Genomic DNA, 21,061 nt, shown 5'->3' with positions numbered 1-21,061 from the left:
CCTCCCTTCACATACAACGAGTTGAGGACGAAAGCAGCGCCTGCTCAGAACTGTAAAAATCAGACTAAGAGTCGAACTTTTCCCTGTTTGCTAACCACACCCAGGTTACCCTTAATTCGTCTGGAGCTGCTTTATGGGATGACTTTGAGATTTGCTCCCTGTAACATCTTTGCTCCCAGGACTACAGGTGTGAAGAGCACATGCAAATAATGTTGTTCCTTTCCTTGTGAAATGGAACACAGAGTGCCAGAGCATCAGCTGGTCTGGATCTCTGTCTCTCCCGTAAGACCTTTTGAATATGATATGAAACTGGGGTGACTGTATTCCACTTCATGTGTTTGTACCTCTCCAAAAGGCTGTTTAAGTAATTTCCCAGCATTGAGACATGAAAATATCGAGAAAAGGGTGAATTTCTTCCAGACTAAACATAGAATCATAGACTTTAAGATCAGAAGGGACCATTGTGATCGTCGAGTCTGACCTCCTGCACAACGCAGGCCACAGAATCTCACCCAGCCACTCCTGTAACAAATCTTGAACGTCTGTCTAAGCTATTGAAGTCATCAAATCATGGTTGAAAGACTTCGAGGTGCAGAGAATCCTTCAGCAAGTGACCCATGCCACACGCTTCAGAGGAAGGTGAAAAACCCCCAGGGCCTCTGACAATCTTCCCTGGAGGAGAATTAATTCCCAACCCCAAATATGGTGATCAGCTAAACCCTGAGCACTTGGGCAAGACTCACCAACCAGACACCCAGGAAAGAATTCTCTGCAGTAACTCAGATCCCACCCCATCTAACATCCCAACACAGGCCATTGTGCATACCTACTGCTAATAGTTGAAGATTAATTAGTTGCCAAAATTAGGCTAGCCCATCATATCCTCCCTTCCATAAAATTATCAAGCTTAGTCTTGAAGCCAGATATGTCTTTAGCCCCCACTGCTTCCATTGGAAGGCTGTTCCGGAACTTCACTCCTCTGATGGTTAGAAACCTCCATATAATTTCAAGTCTACACTTCCTGCTGGCCAGTTTATATCCATTTGTTCTTGTGTTCACATTGGTACTGAGCTTAAATAATTCTTCTCCCTCCGTGGTATTTATCCCTCTGATACATGTATAGAGAGTAATCATATCTCCCCTCAGCCTTCTTTTGGTTAGGCTAAACAAGCCAAGCTCCTTGAGTCTCCTTTCATAAGACAGGTTTTCCATTCCTCGGATCATCCTAGTAGCCTTTCTCTATACCTGTTCCAGTTTGAATTCATCTTTCTTAAACATGGGAGACCAGAACTGCACACAATATTGCAGATGTGGTCTCACCAGTGCCTTGTAGAATGGTACTAAAACCTCCTTATCTCTCCTGGAAATACCTCGCCTGATGCATCCCAAGACTGCATTAGCTTTTTTTTCATGGCCATATCACCTTGGCAGCTCATAGTCATCCCAAGGTCAACCAATACTATGAGGTCCTTCTCCTCCTCTATTACTTCCAAGTGATGCGTCCCCAGTTTATAACAAAAATTCTTGTTATTAATCACTAAATCATGACCTTGTACTTTTCACTATTAAATTTATGAATAATTTATGCTCCCTCTCTTTGTAATTTTTAGCTTAATACTGAGGGTGTTCACCTGTGAGGTGGGAGATCCAGGTGCATTTCCCCTTTCTGTCCAGTGCTGAGCAAAGACGTGCATTTGCGTTTCCTGTATTTCTAAAAAGCATCCCAGCCCCTGAGTGGTGTCGTATTCTAGACTCGGTTGCTCTCAATCTCTCCTGTCAAAGTTGTTCTACAGTGGACAAGTAATTAAAAAACCATTGGAACAGAGACATGAAGTTGAGCATGTTGGTGCCCCGAACCACTTGTCTACAGAGTCATAACTTATATCAATTTACAGCAGTAGTGTAGACCAGTCCTGAGAATGATGCAGGACAGAACATAGCCCAGTCACCAGGATCCTGTCCAGCAATGTGGGAGACCCACTTTCAAATTGCTTCTCCCCATTCGACAGAGGGGGAATTGACCTGGATCTCCCACTTCCCATGGGAGTGATCTAATCACTGGGTTAAAGTCTACAAGGGAAGCAGCACCATTACCACCTCTTCCATTCCCATCCCTTTTGTCAGTGTGGACCTACATTGTCTTTGCTTTGACATCAAAAAGTATCCAGGAAGGAAAGGAAATGTTCCATTTCTGGTCATGCTAAATAGTTCCCTCCACCCCACAGGACATTTCTGTCAATGTTTTCAATTTGCCAAACATTTGAGGAATTTTCAGATTTGGTTCAGGTTGAACTGAATTTGTTTTTCAATGTTTTCTAACCACCCATGAATGCAAAAATCAGCTATTGGCCCAGCTCTATCCATTTCTCACTCTCCGCAACCTGAGCTGTACAATTCCCAGAATCCCTATTCTTCAGAGTCCATAGGACTTACCCACAGAACTAAGAGTAAGACCTCATAGCGAACCTGCTCCTGTGGTATAAACATCTAGAGTCTGATATGACTTTTTCTTTCTGTTTAATTTATATACTCGAAAAAACTCACCCTTCCCATATTACTTTGTATTCAGTTCAATGCAGATTCTTACAGTGGATGCACACACACCACATTCTCTTTTGGATATCTTACCCTTGTTATTACTTATTTTGTTGCTCCCTTAACTTAAAATAAAGGCCATTTTGATGGAATTCACCTTTCTCCTCCACATGCGTGGATACAAACCAGGCGACAATCTACACAACAACCCCACAGAGGATGTAAAGGGCTGCAGATGATCAGGAGGGTGCTAGGTGCAAAACTCCCTTTGTTTCAGCCATAGAAATCACACACTTCATACTTGCAACTGCATAACCAAACCAAACCCACTACAAAGCAGAAGGAGATAGATTTGATTCCCCCCTCTTCTTTCCCAATACAAATACATCTATGCTTTCAAAGTGTTATGCAGACAAAACTACACAGGTTTGTTTCATGGGACAAGACAAGATGTCACATGTATTATAACACAATTTGATTTATGACCAATAACTAATATCTAATACCCATGTATATACACACACACACACACATCAAATGTTCTGTAGCTGCTAGATAGTTACCATTCCTGAATGTAGTTTGAGTTCTGGGCTTGAGTTCGTAGCTCGTGGCAGATAACTGGCCAGGAAAGCCAGGCACAAGGAAGAACTGGGTCTCTGTTGGGCATGCACCAATGCCCTTCTGTGTTGGGAGCAGAATGTTACCCTCCAAAGTGATCCATCTCACCCATCCTTTTTGTAGGCTTTAGTTTGAATCCAGAGTCTATAGGTCTTGATGTGTCACACTGCCTCTGGGTTTGGTGTGATTGATCACCCATCAATTGCAGACATGACTTTCAGCCTGGGACTTGGCTTTGATGTTTCTTCAATTGAACTTTTGTTATTTTTTTTCCAGGGTGGACTCTTCTTGCTTTATCAGGGCTGTTGTCTGCATCTTCAGCCATTGGTGTTTACACTTTATTTCATCAGGACAGTCTGGGTGGGAGGTTGATTCTATTATCCATATATACCTCATTCACACATCTAAACTACACTAATAAGATTACAGCAGGGTTTTGCAAAAATGAAGGTTGCTGCAAGCTTTTTCAAAATGGAGTGAGCATTTTAAAATGGAGTTTGGGACAAGTTAAAATGGAGTTTGAGTTAAAATATGGACAAGTGTAAGGAATGGCAAACAGTGAGAAGAAGTTACAATGTTGAAACAGTGTAAGTTTCAGCTATTTAAGCAGCAATTGGATTGAAAGTGAAAGTCAATTCGCCAGTTATTGGGGTATCTGGTTTTATGAAAGAATGTAGTTTCATTCATAAATCTTTATTTTTGAAGTTATATTAATAAAATGAACCATTAAAACAATTTAATTGATCAGTTCTACAGAAGCACGTCACAAATATTCACACAATTGAAACAGGTGCCTCCTGGAATTTTGATGGGGTAATAGCTTAACAAAGCCCTGATTTTAGTTGGGGCCTGCAGGCCCCATTGGAATACAAACAAATTCATAATAACAATACTATACTCCCACGGGCTCAACAAAATTACATTGCAATGGGATGGGAATTCAATTCACCTGTTTCTACTCCCCATCACTAAACCAGTACTAAGTTTAACAGATTCAAGAACTGGTTAGGAGTTTATTCACTGCTCTCCTCAGGGCGTCCTTCACCTCCATGTTCCTCAGGCTGTAGATGAGGGGGTTCAACATGGGGATCACCAGCAATTAAATCACTGAGACTATTTTGTCCGTGTCCATGGAATAGCTGGACGTGAGACGTAAATACATGAAGAGTTGGGTGCCATAAAACAGGACCACCGCAGTCAAGTGGAAAGTGCAGGTGGAGAAGGCTTTGTGTCGGCCCTCGGCAGAGCGGATCTACAGGATAGTGGAGGTGATATAGACATAGGAGAGGAGGATGGCCACAAATCTGCTCCCTGTCAAACACAACGTGAAAACAAACATCATAATCTCATTGATGCGGGTGTCAGAACAGGAGAGCGCCAGCAGAGGGGGGATGTCACAGAAGAAATGATTGACGATGTTGGAGCTACAGAATGACAGCTGAAATGTAACACATGTGGGAATCATTGAATCCACCACCCCCACAGCGTACACCCCAGCCACCAGCTGTTTACAAAACCGCCTGGACATGGTGACCGTATAGAGCAGCGGGTTACAGATGGCAACATAACGGTCATACGCCATCACAGCCAGCAAGAAGCACTCAGCATCTACAAAAGCGATAGAGAGAGATATTTCCACAGCGCAGGCTGTGTAAGAAATGCCTTTCCTCTCGGCTAAGAAATTCAGCAGCATCTTGGGGGAAATTGTCGAGGAAAGACAGAGGTCACAGAAAGACAAATTCCTGAGGAAAAAGTACATGGGGGTGTGGAGTCGGGGATCAATCATGATTAACAAGATCATCCCCCAGTTCTCCACCAGGGTGATAGAGGTCAGGCAGAGGTCAGGCAGCTATAGAGATATGGGCAGGTGAATGGTGCGGAAAACCTGCCCCTTCTCTGTAATGAAAGAAGTGAAGATAAACAGAGATCAGTTTCTTAATGAACATCAGTACCCACTCAGGGAAGTGCTTAGTCCACAGAGCCAGGTGTTCACAGCTGGTCATTCCAGGTGTTCGATAAAATGCACACACTGTGCAAATATAATGACACTTCAGATTCATCATGTCCCACCCACAAGCACTCCCTGTTCACTCATTCAAAGAGAAAACAGTGACTTGTGATTCTGCTGTGAGAGAATCAGTCTGAAGGGATTATTCCATAGCTAAAGAAGTGGTGAGAGTGAAGGAGTGTCAATCTTTCCACCCTCTTTGGGCAAGGGGAGCTCTGTGGCTTGGCATGTAGGTTTGGCGTAAAGTTGCTCACTGTGCTAATTAAGCTTTTTGGCATTTACTTGAGTCTGTATGAAAACCCAGAGACATAATGGAAAGCCCAGGCTTCAGTGACTAGGTAATTGCCTACTTTTTTCCAACCAAGGACGTCACTCCTTTAGCTGAAGGGGTCGGAGTTGTTGCTGAGACATTAAGTGCTGGAGGCCTGGAATTGAATAGCTGCTGATCCCCATGGTGTCTGAGTGTGTGTGTGACTGTAATACAGGACAATAGCATGCACCTGCTGAGAAGAGATAGAGAGATGTGGTGGCATTTTCCCATCCATAGAAACTACCAGTTTGGAGCATTTGGGAAGTTTTATACCGAGATGTGTGATCTATGGCACATGATTCCTGAAGCAACTGGGAATACCTGAGCTCAGACAGCCATAACACCTAATTAATCCATTCAGTGAACCCAAGCCACCTTGGTGTAATTGGTGCCCTGGGGATTAATTTGTCCCAATCTTTCCTATTGTGTTATTAAATGATGCAATTTCTACCAGAGTTACAGAGTATGAGGTGAGGGGTATATTACATCCTGCTGTTTTCAGTGCAAGCCAAGTACTGTGTAGAACTGATCCACAAAGGCGGTTTGTTTATTTATTTATTTTTTTGTGGAGACCGAAATCTTTTTTGTTAGGAAATACCATAGGGGTGCATTAGATACCACACAGCACCAATCTCTTCCATGTACCTGGCTCCCAGGCTGGACTACATCCCCCATGATGCACGGTGGTCTCTCCTCTTGCTGAACTGCCCTGGAACATCACCAGAGTCCCACAGCCATGGTTTAGGGAGGAGAGCAGTTTGGTATTTTGATGGAAAGCTTATAATTTCCAGGGAAAAGATAATTTCATGGAAAAAATAGTTGAAAGGAAAATCCAATTACCATCAAATGGCTTCTCAAGAAAAAAATTCAAGGAGCTTTCACAAGAAATTTTGAATCAAAGGAACAGAAAGTTAGATACAGGTGAAACATACAAATTATTTGCAGCTGTAGCTTATATCTGCTCAGTTATTCGTGGTTTCAGAATCACATCATTGTCCTGGTCCCAATAGGTCGAATGTAAAACCTGTAAGACATGTAAGAGTACTCCAGATTATCGAGCATTTACAGCATGCCAATCACCATGGTATCCAATGTCCTTCCCTTGCTAGGTTACTCTCCTAACGGTAGGAAAAGTTTGTTCACTCATTTTTGCCTGATGGAGACCATAGGATGACCAGAGGAGCTCAGGAGGAGACCACAGCATGCTCTGGACTTCTGCAGGTCACAAACTATCCCTCTTCATGCATATTATCTGCACACAGAGCTCAGCACTAACATGCTAAATAAATCTAAGAGTCAACTAGAAATAGTCATGCTCTCACCACAAATATTAATACATTTTTGATAAATGATAGAGAGTCGCGTCTCTTTTCAGCTGGTGCAGCCCTGCATGTCCCAATTTCCCCTCACTCCCCATCTCACTCCACTGCTCCCTCACCTACTCCCTACTCCTCCCAAGGCCACCACCCATCTTACAAGTGCATCCTCTCCAGGGTCCAGGCACCTAATTAGGCACATTGCCCTTCACTGCCTCGTGCGTGGTCACCCAGGCACACACCTGAAAGGGAACTGTGGAAATGACCCTTCTGAATGGAATCACTATTATAAAAATGGCCTGTTGGACGATGGTGGTGCAGGTTTTGACAGATGAGAGGAAGAGCTTGATTTTTATGGTTTCACACGCAAAGAGTAGCCTTCACCTTTCTAGGCAAATGCCTTTTATTTCACAGGAAAAGAGCAATTCAAGAATGACAAATAGTAAAGTCCCAGTGAAAGAGGGGACAATTTAATTTCTGTGCCTATCCATGCTGGGATCTCTTCAATGCATGGCCAGGGATTTCATCTTGTGAAATGACCCAGTTGTAACACTAACAGCTCCTATGCATTGCAAATATCCATTCTCTTCCTACAGGTCTCAGGACTTGGTTTTTTTTTTCTGAAATAGAGATGAGTCCTTCCTGCACAATCTCCTGCATGGAGATGTTGCTAGTGGCAGCCTCTTGTCCCTGCCCAGCAACCTGGTGAAGCTAGGGAAGGGAGAATGTGCATCCTCCCCTGCCTTATAGTGACATCACATGGGCAACATTGGACCTTCTACATTCCTCAACTTGTGCCTCCTGAGGATGCTCAGGGCTTCTCTGCACTGTGCCTAGGTCTGCTGGATATGGATAGACTTGCTTAAAGAGGTAACCATAACATGGACACTACCGATTAGACCACATCCCCTGCTACTGTCAATGGATGCCTCTCCCTGGGAGTCATTGGGCCAGATTCACAGATGGTGTAAATCACCATTGCGCTGTGGTTTTTTGGAGGTGGGAGGGATGGGAGTGAAGAGTTTCATGGCGATAGAATAAATTGACATTCCCACAGACTCTAAAGGGTGTTACTGTGCAATCTAGGGGTTGTTCCTATGGAATTTGTTCTGATTGTGCTGCTGATTACATAGGGCTATGGGTGCGGCTACACCTGTTTGGTATGCTTCACAGACAGGAGTCCTCTCACATTCTATGTTTCCTATGTTCGAATAGCTGACTTTTTTGTCTTGTATTTGAGAGAGTGTAACTTGTGGTGGGGGTGGAATTGTTTGTGTGGATTTTTGGTTGTTTTTTTTTTTTGGCTTTTTAAAGTATGCCTTATAATGTATCATTTGAAAACTCATAATTTGCTGATCATTATTGTCCTGATAAAATACATATGGCAACATTGTATGCAAATTATAAGATTACATTGTATGGTGTTTTCTGAAAACATCCACTCAATGTGCAGCGGTAGTCAAAGAAGTGAACAAACTGTTGGGAATTATTATGAAAGGGATAGATAATAAGACAGAAACTATAATATTGCCTGTATATAAAACTTGAATACTGCCACATCTTGAATACTGCATGCAGATGTGGTCACCCCATCTCTAAAGAGATGAATTGGAAAAGGTTCAGAAAAGGTCAACAAAAATGATTAGGGCTATGGAACAGCTTCTTTATGAGGAGAGATGAATAAGACTGGGACTTTCTAGCTTGGAAAATAAATGACTAAGGGGAGGATATGATAGAGGTCTACCAAATCATGACTGGTGGAGAGAAAGTAGATAGGAAGTGTTATTTACTCCTTCTCATAACACAAGAACTAAGGGCCACAAAATTAAATGAATAGGCAGTAGGTTTACAACAACCACAAAGAAGTATTTTTTCACACAATGCACAGCCAACCTGAGAAATCCTTGCCAGAGAATATTGTGAAGGCTAAGACTATAACAGGGTTCAAAAAAGAACTAGATACATTATGCAGGATAGGTCCATCAATGGCCATTAGCGAGTCTGGGCAGGGATGGTGTCCCTAGCCTCTCTTTGCCAGAAGCTGGAAATGAGCTACAGGGGATGGATCACTTGATGATTACCTGTTCTGTTCATTCCCTCTGGGGCACCTGGCATTGGCCACTGTCAGAAGACAGGACACTGGTCTAGATGGACCTTTGCTCCGACTCAGTCTGGCCATTCTTATGTTCTTACGTTCTTATTAATATGTTTCATACTGAGGTTGGCAAACAGGTCTATCTTTAACAAAGAAATGTGTGCTCTTCTTAATTTTATATTTAAGCAGTAAACAGAGTTATCAAGCAGGAATTGAAACCAAAGAAGCTCAAAAAGATGAGGAAAAAGCAGCAAGGAATCATTCTTGCACGAGGACGTTTTATTTCCTGGTAATGAGGTGGAAATGTTTCTCAAAAGAGAGATAGGACTTTAAAAAGAAGTGGCAGACATTCCTATGCACCTCTCTCTCTCTCTCTCTCTCTCTCTCTCTGCCTGTTTATTCACTGCATGTGAAGGGATACAGGAAGCAGCCATTGGACTGGGGCAAGGGTCCTGACCTAAGAAGTTTGGTCAGTAAGACTGCTGAAAGCATGTGGGGACAAAACCTTTGCTTTGAATTGCACATTGTTTGTTAAGTTAGGCACAAGTTGCATTTTAGCTTTATTTTTCTTGTAACCATGTCTGACTTCTATGCCTCATTATTTGTGCTCACTGAAGTTTAGTGACTACACAGATAGGTTTTATTTTATTGTTTTATCTAATCCTGTGTGTTTAAACTGAAGTGTCTGGGAAACTTGCATTCCTTAAGGCGTCCTTCACCTCCATGTTCCTCAGGCTGTAGATGAGGGGGTTCACCATGGGGATCTCCAGCGTGTAAAATGCTGAAACCATTTTGTCTGTGTCCATGGAATAGCTGGAGGTGGGGCGTAAATACATGAAGAGGAGGGTGCCGTGAAACATGACCACTGAGGTCAAGTGGAAAGTGCAGGAGGAAAAGGCTTTGCGCCGGCCCTTGGCGAAGTAGATCTGCAGGATGGTAGAGATGATATAGACATAGAAGAGGAGGACAGTCACAAGGCTGCTCACGATAATGCAGCACATGAAAGCAAACATCACAATCTCATTGATGCGGATGTCAGAGCAGGAGAGCACCAGCAGCGGGGGGGGGTGACACAGAAGAAATGTTTCATGATGTTGGAGCTCCAAAGTGACAGCTGAAATGTACAAAATGTGTGTATCATTGAATCCACCAACCCCACAGTGTACGCTCCAGCCACCAGCTGTTTACAAAGCTGCCTGGACATCACATGCAATTTGTAATGTACCTTCACAAAGGAATCCCTCGAATAGCTAAAAAGTCAGTATTAGAGACTACGAGAGGCATCCTCCGTGCAGTTGTGAGACACACATACACACCAAATGTAAAGGAGAAGACAGCATTGCTGTATAGAATGAGGGGCTGAGTCATCATTCTCTTACAAACAGGTTTTATGCCACAGTTACTCAATTGCTATGTGAGGACAAGATTGTCTAGTGGATTGGGCACTTGCTGCGCACTCTGAATTTTGAGGCTCAGTTCCCGGCTCAGCTGCAGACATCCAAGGTCATATAAGGATAGATATATCTCTCTGAGCCTCAGGTTGTCATCTGTAAAACGGGGATAATACAGCCAGGGATGTTGTCAGGATACAAACATTAAAGATTGTGAGGTGATGAGAGGTACTGTGGTGATGAGGCCAGACAAGGACCTGAAAACATTCATGAACCTTCACAGCACCCTTATAAGGCAGGCAAGAATGATTACCCCCATTCTGAGGTGGGTCAGGTGAGGCAGAAAGAGTTTAGGGCTCTGTCATAAATATAAAGGGAAGGGTAAACCCCTTTAAAATCCCTCCTGGCCAGAGGAAAAATCCTCTCATCTGTAAAGGGTTAAGAAGCTAAGGGTAACCTCTCTGGCACTTGACCAAAATGACCAATGAGGAGACAAGATACTTTCAAAAGCTGGGAGGAGGGAGAAAAACAAAGGGTCTGTGTCTGTCTGGGTGATGCTTTTGCCGGAGACAGAACAGGAATGGAGTCTTAGAACTTAGTAAGTAATCTCGCTAGATATGTATTAGATTATGATTTCTTTAAATGGCTGAGAAAATAGCTGTGCTGAATAGAATGACTATTCCTGTCTGTGTGTCTTTTTTGTAACTTAAGGTTTTGCCTAGAGGGATTCTCTATGTTTTGAATCTAATTACCCTGTAAGGTATTTACCATCCTGATTTTACAGAGATGATTCTATTTTACTTCTATTAAAAGTCTTCTTGTAAGGAAACTGAATGCTTTTTCTTTGTTTTAAGATCCAAGGGTTTGGGTCTGTGGTCACCTATGCACATTGGTGAGGATTTTTACCAAACCTTCCCCAGGAAGTGGGCTGCAAGGGTTGGGAGGATTTTGGGAGGAAAGACGTTTCCACACTACATTTTTTCAGGTACCCAGATAAAGTTTGGTGGTGGCAGTGGAAGTCCAAGGGTAAAATAGCTTGTACCTTGGGGAAGTTTTAACCTAAGCTGGTAGAAGTAAGCTTAGGAGGTTTTCATGCAGGTCCTGACATCTGTACCCTAGAGTTCAGAGTGGGGAAGGAACCTTGACAGGCCCACTCTTCCATAGCTGTCCAAGAGAGACTCATAATTAGCAGATGCCTTTGAAAATGCTGCCTCCGGTTATTCAGAATGCAAAGAGGCAAATATGTTTTATATGCGATAAGGGATTATTTTATTACACACAAATCCATTCATTCTTAAATAGATGTGATAGATATATCAACAGACAGATGTCAGCAGCAAATCAGCAAAGTGAAAATAACACTGATAATATTGTCCCTTTAGATAGATAGATAGATAGATGATACTTCACTCCAGGGTTCACAGATAATTCCACTATCTATCTATCTATCTATCTATCTATCTATCTATCTACTTTTACTGCAGGTGTCAGCAAACACCAGAGCACTTTATGAGTTCTTTAACATTGTGCATCTTGGTGTTAAAGGGCGAAGGGAGTGGACTGTCCAAACACTCAGCATTGTTGATCTTAGCCTCAGGAAGCAAAGGGTCTTGAAGTTGAAAGGCTCCGTAACCCTTTCTACTCATAATCAGGGGCATGCACAGGCATTTAAATGTAACTATTTGGGGGGGGGTGACACTTTAAATACTGACCCCCCCCACTCCCCCATTCCTCCAGGCCCTGCTGCCTCCCCCACCCCTTTAGCTCCTGTTGCCTCCCTGGGATCCCCACCCATCCTCCCAGCATCCCACTGCCTCCACCCCGCATTGTCCCGGGCTCCGGACACTTACTGGTGGCTGCGGGCGAGAAAGGGGCAGGGCTCCCTGGGCCCCCCCTAGCAGAACTCTGCCGCCAGCCCAGCTTCCCTGTTCTGGGTGCCATCTAGTGGGGCTCAGCGGGAGTGCGAGCTGGAGTGCCGTTCCCAGGGAGATCTCCAGCCATGGTCAGCCCGACTTCCACCCTGGCAGAAAGAGGGTAAGAGTGGGGGAGGAGGGAATCTAGGGGCGGGGGCCAGTGTAGAAGCTGCAGGCAGTGGCAGAGATTCTGGGGGGGCCATGCCCCTGCTTGTCCCACATTGTGCACGCCCCTTCTTATCATCATCGCTTCACACCGTGACCGAGACACAAAATTTATCTAGAAGAGGGTGAAACTTTCCATGAATAGTTTTAGACATTTTTTTTTTAACCAGGAATCGGGCACCATGTTGGAGAAGGAGATGGTAAAGTGGTCAGGAGTGACTTTTGAATCTGGGAGAGGGCACCAACAGGAAACTGTGGGGGCTTGTGTGGGCCACTGTGAAAAAAGAGCACCTGACCCAGTTTGTCCCTCCCACACGTCGCCGCTGAAAGTCTTAGTATTGAAATGATTCAATCAACCCAAAATGAATATTTCTTTGGTCGAAGTTTTGAATTCACCAATATTTTTGGTGGTTTTTCAGTTTGGGTGAAGCGGAATTTTTTTTTTTCTTCAGCAAACTGAAAAATTAGTTCCGGGTCCAGAGCTATCCACGTCCCATTCACCATGCCCTGAGCTATAACGTTCCCTGAATCCCTGCTCTTCAGAGTCTAGAATATTTTCCAGGAGACCTAAAAGCAAGAACTCACAGTAAACATGGTGATGGGGTGTAAATATGTTGTGTGGGGTATGACTTTTTTCCTGTTTATTTCACTTTTACAAAAAATGCCATCCCGCCTCCCCACCCCCAGATGCCATTTTGCTATTCATTTCACTGTCCTAGAGGTTTTGGAGGGGTAGCCGGGTTAGTCTGTATCAGTAAAAACAACGAGGAATCCTTGTGGCACCTTCGAGACTAACAAATTTATTTGGGCATAAGCTTTCATGGGCTATAACCCACTTCATCAGATGCATGCAGTGGAAAATACAGTAGGCAGGTATAACTATACAGCACATGAAAAGATGGGAGTTGCCATACCGAGTGCGGTGGTCAGTGCCAATGAGGCCAATTCAATTAGGGTGGATGTGGCCCATTCCCAACAGTTATTTACAAGTTGACAAGAAGGGGTGAATATCAACAGAGGGAAAATTACTTTTTGTGGTGCTAACGAGGCCAATTCAATCAAGGTGGATGTAGCCCAGCCCCAGCAGTTGACAAGAAGCTGTGAGTATCAACAGAGGGAAAATTATGTTTTGTAGTGACCCAGCCACTCCCAGTCTTTATTCAGGCCTAATTTGATGGTGTCAAGTTTACAAAATAATTCCAGTTCTAGAGTTTCTCACTGAAGTCTGTTTCTGACGATTTTTTCTTGAAGAATGGCCACTTTTAAGTCTGTTATTGAGTGTCCAGGGAGATTGAAGTGCTCTCCTACTGGTTTTTGAATGTTACAGTTCTTGATGTCTGATTTGTGTCCATTTATTCTTTGGCCTAGAGACTGTCCGGTTTGGCCAATGTACATGGCAGAGGGGCATTGCTGGCAGTGTCCACAAACAGTGCACTTTATAATGAAACTTTACATTTGTTCTTCTGTGTGTTGTTGTTCTCTTAACCTAAAAGAAAGGCCAATCTGACTGAAAGCCTCTTTCCATGCTTGGTGCATGGAGAACAAGCCAGGTGACAATCTCTACAACTGAAACTTTCCATGAATAGTTTTAGACATTATTTTTTTTTACCAGGAATCGGGCACCATGTTGGAGAAGGAGATGGTAAGGTGGTCAGGAGCGACTTTTGAATCTGGGAGAGGGCACCAACAGGAAACTGTGGGGGCTTGTGTGGGCCACTGTGAAAAAAGGGCACCTGACCCAGTTTTTCCCTCCCACACGTCGCCGCTGAAAGTCTTGGTATTGAAATGATTCAATCAACCCAAAATGAATATTTCTTTGGCCGACGTTTTGAATTCACCAATATTTTTGGTGGTTTTTCAGTTTGGGTGAAGTGGAATTTTTTTTTTTTCTTCAGCAAACTGAAAAATTAGTTCCGGGTCCAGAGCTATCCATGTCCCATTCACCATGCCCTGAGCTATAACGTTCCCTGAATCCCTGCTCTTCAGAGTCTAGAATATTTTCCAGGAGACCTAAAAGCAAGAACTCACAGTAAACATGGTGATGGGGTGTAAATATGTTGTGTGGGGTATGACTTTTTTCCTGTTTATTTCACTTTTTCACAAATGTCCGGGTTCCAGTAACACAGACACAGGTAACTAACCGCTTTCATGTTCTCTCCACAGGTATCGTTGCGGAGAGTGGACCAGATGATATGTCTGGGGCGAGAAAGCAGAAGGAGACTCTGCTGGTTGGAAGGCATAAGATGTGATGTCCTGAGGTTGGGGGTTCCACGACCACCACTCCCAAGAGGAGAAGGCGGGTGGTGGTGGTCGGGGACTCTCTCCTCCGGGGGACTGAGTCATCTATCTGCCACCCTGACCGGGAAAACCGAGAAGTCTGTTGCTTGCCAGGGGCTAAGATTCGCGATGTGACGGAGAGACTGCCGAGACTCATCAAGCCCTCAGATCGCTACCCCTTCCTGCTTCTCCACGTGGGCACCAATGATACTGCCAAGAATGACCTTGAGCGGATCACTGCGGACTACGTGGCTCTAGGAAGAAGGATAAAGGAGTTGGAGGCGCAAGTGGTGTTCTCGTCCATCCTCCCCGTGGAAGGAAAAGGCCTAGCTAGGGACTGTCGAATCGTGGAAGTCAACGAATGGCTACGCAGGTGGTGTTGGAGAGAAGGCTTTGGATTCTTTGACCATGGGATGGTGTTCCATGAAAGAGGAGTGCTGGGCAGAGACGGGCTCCATCTTACGAAGAGAGGGAAGAGCATCTTTGCCAGCAGGCTGGCTAACCTAGTGAGGAGGGCTTTAAACTAGGTTCACCGGGGGAAGGAGACCAAAGCCCTGAGGTAAGTGGGAAAGCGGGATACCGGGAGGAAGCACAGGCAGGAATGTCTGTGAGGGGAGGGCTCCTGCCTCATACTGGGAATGAGGGGCGATCAACAGGTTATCTCAAGTGCTTATATACGAATGCACAAAGCCTTGGAAACAAGCAGGGAGAACTGGAGGTCTTGGTGATGTCAAGGAACTATGACGTGATCGGAATAACAGAGACTTGGTGGGATAACTCACATGACAGGAGTACTGTCATGGATGGTTATAAACTGTTCAGGAAGGACAGGCAGGGCAGAAAAGGTGGGGGAGTAGCACTGTATGTAAGGGAGCAGTATGACTGCTCAGAGCTCCGGTACGAAACTGCAGAAAAACCTGAGTGTCTCTGGATTAAGTTTAGAAGTGTGTGCAACAAGAGTGATGTAGTGGTGGGAGTCTGCTATAGACCACCGGACCAGGGGGATGAGGTAGATGAGGCTTTCTTCCGGCAGCTCACAGAAGCTACTATATCGCATGCCCTGATTCTCATGGGTGACTTTAATTTTCCTGATATCTGCTGGGAGAGCAATACAGCGGTGCATAGACAATCCAGGAAGTTTTTGGAAAGCGTAGGGGACAATTTCCTGGTGCAAGTGCTAGAGGAGCCAACTCGGGGGGCGCTTTTCTTGACCTGCTGCTCACAAACCGGGTAGAATTAGTGGGGGAAGCAAAAGTGGATGGGAATCTGGGAGGCAGTGACCATGAGTTGGTTGAGTTCAGGATCCTGACACAGGGAAGAAAGGTAAGCAGCAGGATACGGACCCTGGACTTCAGGAAAGCAGACTTCGACTCCCTCAGGGAACGGATGGCCAGCATCCCCTGGGGGACTAACTTGAAGGGGAAAGGAGTCCAGGAGAGCTGGCTGTATTTCAAGGAATCCCTGTTGAGGTTACAGGGACAAACCATCCCAATGAGTCGAAAGAATAGTAAATATGGCAGGCGACCAGCTTGGCTTAATGGTGAAATCCTAGCGGATCTTAAACATAAAAAAGAAGCTTACAAGAAGTGGAAGGTTGGACATATGAGCGGGGAAGAGTATAAAAATATTGCTCAGGCATGTAGGAATGATATCAGGAGGGCCAAATCGCACCTGGAGCTGCAGCTAGCAAGAGATGTTAAGAGTAACAAGAAGGGTTTCTTCAGGTATGTTGGCAACAAGAAGAAAGCCAAGGAAAGTGTGGGCCCCTTACTGAATGAGGGAGGCAACCTAGTGACAGAGGATGTGGAAAAAGCTAATGTACTCAATGCTTTTTTTGCCTCTGTTTTCACTAACAAGGTCAGCTCCCAGATTGCTGCGCTGGGCATCACAAAATGGGGAAGAGATGGCCAGCCCTCTGTGGAGATAGAGGTGGTTAGGGACTATTTAGAAAAGCTGGACGTGCACAAGTCCATGGGGCTGGACGAGTTGCATCCGAGAGTGCTGAAGGAATTGGCGGCTGTGATTGCAGAGCCATTGGCCATTATCTTTGAAAACTCGTGGCGAACCGGGGAAGTCCCGGATGACTGGAAAAAGGCTAATGTAGTGCCAATCTTTAAAAAAGGGAAGAAGGAGGATCCTGGGAACTACAGGCCAGTCAGCCTCACCTCAGTCCCTGGAAAAATCATGGAGCAGGTCCTCAAAGAATCAATCCTGAAGCACTTGCATGAGAGGAAAGTGATCAGGAACAGCCAGCATGGATTCACCAAGGGAAGGTCATGCCTGACTAATCTAATCGCCTTTTATGATGAGATTACTGGTTTTGTGGATGAAGGGAAAGCAGTGGATGTATTGTTTCTTGACTTTAGCAAAGCTTTTGACACGGTCTCCCACAGTATTCTTGTCAGCAAGTTAAGGAAGTATGGGCTGGATGAATGCACTATAAGGTGGGTAGAAAGCTGGCTAGATTGTCGGGCTCAACGGGTAGTGATCAATGGCTCCATGTCTAGTTGGCAGCCGGTATCAAGTGGAGTGCCCCAAGGGTCAGTCCTGGGGCCGGTTTTGTTCAATATCTTCATAAATGATCTGGAGGATGGTGTGGATTGCACTCTCGGCAAATTTGCGGATGATACTAAACTGGGAGGAGTGGTAGATACGCTGGAGGGGAGGGATAGGATACAGAAGGACCTAGACAAATTGGAGGATTGGGCCAAAAGAAATCTGATGAGGTTCAATAAGGATAAGTGCAGGGTCCTGCACTTAGGACGGAAGAACCCAATGCACAGCTACAGACTAGGGACCGAATGGCTAGGCAGCAGTTCTGCGGAAAAGGACCTAGGGGTGACAGTGGACGAGAAGCTGGATATGAGTCAGCAGTGTGCCCTTGTTGCCAAGAAGGCCAATGGCATTTTGGGATGTATAAGTAGGGGCATAGCGAGCAGATCGAGGGACGTGATCGTTCCCCTCTATTCAACATTGGTGAGGCCTCATCTGGAGTACTGTGTCCAGTTTTGGGCCCCACACTACAAGAAGGATGTGGATAAATTGGAGAGAGTCCAGCGAAGGGCAACAAAAATGATTAGGGGTCTGGAACACATGAGTTATGAGGAGAGGCTGAGGGAGCTGGGATTGTTTAGCCTGCAGAAGAAAAGAATGAGGGGGGATTTGATAGCTGCTTTCAACTACCTGAAAGGGGGTTCCAAAGAGGATGGCTCTAGACTGTTCTCAATGGTAGCAGATGACAGAACGAGGAGTAATGGTCTCAAGTTGCAGTGGGGGAGGTTTAGATTGGATATTAGGAAAAACTTTTTCACTAAGAGGGTGGTGAAACACTGGAATGCGTTACCTAGGGAGGTGGTAGAATCTCCTTCCTTAGAGGTTTTTAAGGTCAGGCTTGACAAAGCCCTGGCTGGGATGATTTAACTGGGAATTGGTCCTGCTTCGAGCAGGGGGTTGGACTAGATGACCTTCAGGGGTCCCTTCCAACCCTGATATTCTATGATTCTATGATTCTATGATTTGGACCGCACAGAACACATGAAAGACAGCAGAGAACCAGCGCAGTGTGTGAACTTCCCTTTGGTTCAGCCACAGAAATCCTGCATTCCACACTTGCCACTGTCTAATGAAACTAACTCCATGTCAAAGGAGAGGGAGATGGATTAGGTGCCCTTTTTCTCTCCCAACACAGACAATTGCGTACCTGCAAAGCACATCACATATATTTGTATATTTATACATGTAACCCTAACAACCCCTCAGTGCCCACTGGCAAAGAGTCCAATGTCATGATAAGCAACTCCTGTCAGCCCTGACAAATTCACTACACCTAACACGTTGATGTGATGGTATTTCTCTATAAAGAACATTGGGTAAGGAATCAAATGAAAACTGATATCATACCGGTCTTCATACGCATTGTGTGATGTAACAATTAGAAAGCTATGGATATGTACTAACAATATGCTCAAATGATGAAACCAGGCAGGGATGGTAAACAAGTTTCTCCAAGACAAAGAAATGTCAGTTTGCCTTGTGACCCTGACAGACCACATGCCAGCTCATGCCAAAGCTGAACGAAGACAACTACAAAGCTGGAAACAGTCTGGCTCCCCTATGTCTTTGTATTGTTAAAATAGGCATGAAAATTATAGGACTGTGTTTAGAGTTTAGAGGTTATGAAATGCTTGTAAGTTTCTGCCAGCATTCATCTCACTTATAGTGCCTCTATCCCATGTCTGTTATTAGGTTATATTTAAGTGCTTGTAACAGAAAATCACCAGACAGGAGAAAATCATGAACAAGTGTGAGATACCAGTTTCTAACATGCATCAGAGGGGTAGCCATGTTAGTCTGTATTCACAAAAATGACAAAGAGTCCGGTGGCACCTTAAAGACTTACAGATTTATTAGGTTTCAGAGTAGCAGCTGTGTTAGTCTGTATCTGCAAAAAGAAAAAGAGGACTTGTCGCACATTAGAGACTAATAAATTATTAGTCTCAAAGGTGCCACAAGTCCTCCTTTTCTTTTTGCAGATTTATTAGGGTAAGCTTATCCCTTAATAAATCTGTTAGTTTTTAAGGTGCCACCGGACTCCTGGTTTCTAACAGGAGATGTTATCTTCTATCCAACAAAAGAGACCCATCAACACCCGCAAACCACCGTGGAACATTAGAGCACAACAGACTTCATTGACGGCTCCCTCCCACCCCTGGAAGAGGAGATGTGCAAGTGATTTGCTCCCAACAGCTCCACTTGCAACTAGAAGCAGAATAATCATTAAAAATAAATCAATAAAAAACCCCTAAAAAGGAAGAACTGTCTTTTCTTCTGCTTGGACTCTGAGGGGCAAAGATTACGAAGCATAAGATCCCCAGTGCTTGGCCTGGTTTAGCCCTGAAAGATACATGCAGCTTGCTTATTACAGATGCTTCTTGTACCTTTTGAAACCTGATTAACTCATCTGGGTGTGTGTTTACCAGATGTAATCTTGTAAAGAACTCTCATTTCTTTTTTCCTAGTTCATAAATCTTTAGATACTTTCTTATAGGATTAACTACAAGTGTCTTCAGTGTGAGATCGAAGGTGCAATTGACCTGGGCTAAGCCACTGGACTTTTAGGACTAAGAGAAATATTAAGATTGCTGTGCTCTTCGGTGTAGGAAACCATCTATCACAAAGGTAACCTTACATGGGTGGCAAGATAGATAAAGTACCCGAGGAGACTGTCTGTGATTCCATGTTAAGGCTGTTGTAATGGCCATGGAGTTTACACTTGCAAATTGGTCTGTGAAATCTAAGCCTAGAACTCACAGCTAATTTGGGGTTTGTGCCCTGGTTGTTAACAGGCTGCCCTTGGGTTGGTATTTACACTTTTCAGCCATTCCCAGACATCTTGACATATCGGTCTGCCTAGGTCTCCAATGTAAATGGAACAGGGTAGGCCAGAGACAATGGGAATTATATTTGCATTTGAAGTCAACTGGAAAAGCCCATTAACAACAGGGTGAGAAAACCAGCTAGACAGCAAGGCATCCACACACCCGCAGGGCAGAGGAACTCTGGAGGTACAAGAATACATTTCAAAGGTATACGGGACTATAAGAAGAAGGGGAAAAGACATTTTGTGCTTCATCACTGAGGGGGACAAAGAGGTCCATGAACAGCGGATCCCCAGCCATGTAGGTTGGTACCACTGAGGAGGTGCCTTTAAGTGAGAAACAGTCTCAGGGCAGGTCTACGCTCCGGGGAAAAGTCAAGCCTAGCTACGCAAATTGAGTTATGTTAGAAGCGTGACTCAAGTTGAAAGTATCATAGAATCATAGAATCATAGAATATCAGGGTTGGAAGGGACCCCAGGAGGTCATCTAGTCCAACCCCCTGCTCAAAGCAGGACCAATTCCCAGTTAAATCATCCCAGCCAGGGCTTTGTCAAGCCTGACCTTAAAAACCTCTAAGGAAGGAGATTCTACCACCTCCCTAGGTAACGCATTCCAGTGTTTCACCACCCTCTTAGTGAAAAAGTTTTTCCTAATATCCAATCTAAACCTCCCCCACTGCAACTTGAGACCATTACTCCTCGTTCTGTCATCTGCTACCATTGAGAACAGTCTAGAGCCATCCTCTTTGGAACCCCCTTTCAGGTAGTTGAAAGCAGCTATCAAATCCCCCCTCATTCTTCTCTTCTGCAGGCTAAACAATCCCAGCTCCCTCAGCCTCTCCTCATAACTCATGTGTTCCAGTCCCCTAATCATTTTTGTTGCCCTTCGCTGGACTCTCTCCAATTTATCCACATCCTTCTTGAAGTGTGGGGCCCAAAACTGGACACAGGACTCCAGATGAGGCCTCACCAATGTCGAATAGACAGTACTCCAGATGAGGCCTCACCAATGTCGAATAGTAGTTTAGATCTACTTACCATGGGGTCCACACCAGG

The 21,061-nt window shown here is 44.6% G+C and overlaps 1 pseudogene; it reads right to left on the bottom strand.

Moving 5' to 3' along the window:
• Positions 1 to 4,147: 4,147 nt before the first annotated feature.
• LOC140912831 (olfactory receptor-like protein OLF2) lies at positions 4,148 to 9,895 on the bottom strand (annotated as a pseudogene).
• Positions 9,896 to 21,061: the final 11,166 nt, after the last annotated feature.

The sequence above is a fragment of the Lepidochelys kempii genome, chromosome 6 (assembly GCF_965140265.1).
Source record: "Lepidochelys kempii isolate rLepKem1 chromosome 6, rLepKem1.hap2, whole genome shotgun sequence".
Taxonomy (NCBI): domain Eukaryota; kingdom Metazoa; phylum Chordata; order Testudines; family Cheloniidae; genus Lepidochelys; species Lepidochelys kempii.
Note: the sequence above shows the minus strand (reverse complement) of the source record. Positions and strands in the feature narration are given on the sequence as shown.